The following is a 4,327-nucleotide window of genomic DNA, read 5'->3' on the forward strand; positions in this document are numbered from 1 at the left end:
AAACATGAACGTTTAGAATTTAATTTTCACAATAAGAATAGTTTTGTGTTTTTTTTAAGCATTTTATTAGGGGCTCATACAACTCTTATCACAATCCATCCATACACATACCTCAATTGTATAAAGCACATCTGTACATTCCTTTCCCTAATCATTCTCAAAGCATTTGTTCTCCACTTAAGCCCTTTGCATCAGGTCCTCTTTTTTCCCCTCCCTCCCTGTTCCCCCCTCCCTCATGAGCCCTTGATAATTTATAGATTATTTTGTCATATCTTGCCCTTTCCGGCGTCTCCCTTCACCCCCTTCTCTGTTGTCCGTCCCCCAGGGAGGAGGTCACTTGCAGATCCTTGTAATCAGTTCCCACTTTCCAACCCACTCACCCTCTACCCTCCCAGTATCGCCCCTCACACCCCTGGTCCTGAAGGTATCATCCACCCTGGATTCCCTGTGCCTCCAGCTCCTATATGGACCAGTGTACAATCTCTGCTCTATCCAGTCCTGCAAGGTAGAATTCGGATCATGGTAGTTGGCGGGGAGGAAGCATCCAGGATCTGGAGGAAAGCTGTGTTCTTCATCGGTGCTACATCGCACCCTGACTGACTCATCTCCTCCCCAAGACCCCTCTGTGAGGGGATCTACAGTGGCCGACAAATGGGCGCAATAGAGAATTTTGTGGGTTTGTTTGTTTTTTTAACACACAAGCCGGGTTTATGAGACCAGGCACAACTGTCCCCCTGCCCTGAACATAGTAGCCCAAGTTAGCCTTGAGATCACAGCAGCCTCCAAAGGTCCCTGATTCGCCAGGCTTGAGGGGTCCGAGCCGCCCCAGTGTGCGCCTCATCACACAATGGAGGCCCAGAGCTGGCTCACTTCCCCACGGAGGCGCCTTTGAGAAGCCCCGCTCAGTCAGTGATACAGCACAAGCGGCCTTCGAGAGTTGCAGACATTGTCTTTGAGCAGAGGCGACCCCGTAGCCGTGCGCACTCTGTGCCAGCGATGTCTCTTACTATAAATGGGCAAGACCAGCGTGTCCAGTGCCGGTTGAGTTGGGGTTTGCTCTTGGGAAAAAATCCTTCAGGAAGCTGAGGCCTATGATTTGGAAGCAGAGCTGCCCTGTGGGCCATCTTTACACACACTCAATCTGGTGGTGCTCTTCCCGGCCCAGGGCCGCGATTTTTCGGGGTAGCACGTCTATGTGAAGCCGGATGAACTGACTCCGCAGCAGGACATCCTCATCTTTAAGACTTGAGGAGAAATAGACACAGAAAGACAGACAAGCGGAGAAAAAAGAGGGAGAGAAGAAAGGAGAAATGAAAGAAATATAACCTATCCATCCTCCTATATTTCCTACATTGATTCCTACAGGTTCTAAAATAGCCCACAAGCGAGTCTGACATTGGCCCCTAGTAATGCAAGGTGTTGTGTGGTTGTGAGGTGCCGTCTATGATTCTGACCCATAGAAGCCTGATGGGCACAACATGGATCACTGCCCCCTTCCGTGCCAGCTTCCCAGTGGTTCCATCATTGCTGCTTTTGTGTGGATCCATCTGGTTACAGCTCGCCACTGTACCAAGCATGATGTCCTTCTCAAGGGACGGGTCTCTTCTAATAACATGTCCCAAATCTGTCACCATCCTGGCCTCACAGGAGTCTTCTGACTGTGCTTCCCTCAAGATCTGTTTGTCCTTTTAGCAGTTCATAGGACTTTCGATATTGCTCTTGAACACCGCAATTCAAGTGCACCAATTCTTCTTCAGTCTTCCTTGTTCAATGCGAAACTTTCACAAGGCATGCGATGCAATTGAAAATACCATGGCTTGGGTTAGGGGCGCCTTTGTCCTCAAAGTAACCTCCTTGCTCTAAGGAGCTCCTGTGCAGCAGATTTACTTAATGCAACTCATCTTTGATCACTTGCCTGCTCATGAGCATTGATTGTGGTGGATCCAAACAAGACAGGATCCTTGACAATGTCCATCTTCTCTCCAATTAACATTATGCTCTGTGGTGAGGATTTCAGTCTTCTTCACGATGAGCCGTAACCAACACTGAAGGCTACAATCCTTGATCTTCATCAGCAAGTGCATCAGGTCTGCCTCGATTTCGGCAAGTAAGCTTGTGTCGTCTGCATATCACAGGTTGTTAATCAGCCTTCCTCCAATCCTGACGCCCCATTCTTCTCCATAGAATCCAGCTTCTCTGGTTATTTGTTCAGCATACAGATTCAAAAAGTACAATCAAAGGGTTCAACCTTGACTCACATCTTTCTGGATGTGGAACCATAAAGTATTATTCCCTTGTTCTGTTCACACAGCTCCCTCTTGATCCATGTATTGAAGGAAAACTTTATCGTGAGTTGCAATATTGAAAGATTCTATCCTGGAAAATATTGCATGATGCAGGGAAAAGGAGATGGAAGGAATACACAGTCAATACACCAACAAGAACTAGTCGACAGTCCACCCTAAAAGGAGGTAGCCTATGAGCAAGAGTCAATGGTGCTGAAGGAAGAAGTGCAATCCACTGAAAGTATGGGCCCCAAACAAGTCTCCAGGATTTCACGGCATACCAATGGAAATGTTCCAACAAGCTGATGAAGCACTGGGAGCACTTACTTGTCGACACCAGGAGACAGACTGAAAGATTCATATTTATGCCCATTTCAAAGAAAGTGACACAACAGACGCTCACACTATAGTGCAAGGGGGAGAGGTGGGAAGATTCAGGCCAGAGAAGAGGAGTATGTATGCATCTGCTAGCTGAGTGGTCCTGGGCATGTAGCCCCACCTCTGACTCGTCTCCTCAGCTTCGTCACCTATGAGGGACACGGTGAGGTCAAGTGAGAGATCCTTCCCACAAGTGTGTGTTTCCTCTAAAGTGAAGAATGTACCCTATTGCTGCCATCTGCCCTTCTTGTCCTTTTTTGCTTCTTGTTGTTTGCTTTAAATAATTTAGCTAAAGACTTCATTGGGTTTTTTTTTAAGTGCTTCTGTTTCCTGCTAATGAATTGTTCAAATTCTCATCGCAAGACTTCTGTTTTACTCATTAGAGCCTTAATTGTCAAACAACCGAAATAATTCTTATCGTTTATTCTAATTGCTATTAGGACTGAGTACCAGAATAATTTGTATTTTATTATTCACATAAAAATAATGAGGGACAAATAAAGTCATTTTGCCTGAAGTTATTTTTAAAGTACAGAGACACAAGGGCATGTTTAACCAAGGCCATGCTAGGTATCTGAAGCTTGTCTCTGGCTTTGACTACTTATCTTTCTTGTCCTTCCCCACTCCTCCAAGCCTTGTCATAGATAGCAATGTGCACAATGGAACAGCCAGCTTTCCACTTTCGCTACCCCCTTCCACCTTCTGAGCTTTGTTCTTGTCAGTTGGTTCTGATTGACAGTGACCCCATGCACACAGACTGAAACCTTGCCAGCTTCTGTGCCATCCTCGAAATCTTCCTGAGCTTTATCTCCAGGGAAACGCTGTCCTTTCAGCTCCATAGGTGGTTGATGTAGAAAGTACATGACTCCCTGACTGGATGGCTCATCTCAAAGGCCTTTCAAGTTGAGTTGTGGGAGTAGCTTAAAGTATTAAAGGGTCTATCTACAGGCCATAATCTGGTGGGCAGGGAGAGTCCACTAGCCTATCCGATTTCTGAGACATCGTCTCGTTTCATTGCTTTAAGTTTTGGTTGCAGGTTTTCTTCCATGGCTTTCTACAGTGATCCAATGCAGTGGTCAGTACTGGCAGCTAGGCACCATGTAGTTCTTCTAGTCTCAGACTCACGAGATCTGGAATTTTCGTAGTCTGACAGTCCTTTGTAAAAATTATTTCCCTATGTCTTTTATTCTCATCATTCCCTTTTACTGCAGACAAATGTCATAAATGTTTTGTGTGTGACAACATGGCACCTGTAAAAAGATATGGGTGAAATTTAGCTTGTCAATCGGGTTGCAGCTTGACGTCTTTTGAAGGTGCAACTGAAATAAATGGCTCTTTGGAAGTCTCTCTCTCTCTCTCTCCCTTCCTATTGATGTGCCACGCTGACACCTACGGAGCCCTGTGGTGTGGTCACACCATTGGATCCACACAGCTCTGCACCCTGTGAGCTTCCTGCATTCTGCATCATTGCATGTGGCTGTGTGAGTCTGAAGAGGGATGAGTATCAGACTTAGGGACTTGATCTGGACTGGGCTGGGATGTTTGCTGCACATATAATTTGCTACTTGTATGAAGCTATCACACACATATATGAGTGTCCCTGGATTTGTTTCTCCAGTCAAACCAGCTTAACACAACAAAGAAAAGCCAACAGTTGAACCTGA

This window comes from Tenrec ecaudatus, chromosome 9 (genome assembly GCF_050624435.1).
Source record: "Tenrec ecaudatus isolate mTenEca1 chromosome 9, mTenEca1.hap1, whole genome shotgun sequence".
NCBI lineage: Eukaryota > Metazoa > Chordata > Mammalia > Afrosoricida > Tenrecidae > Tenrec > Tenrec ecaudatus.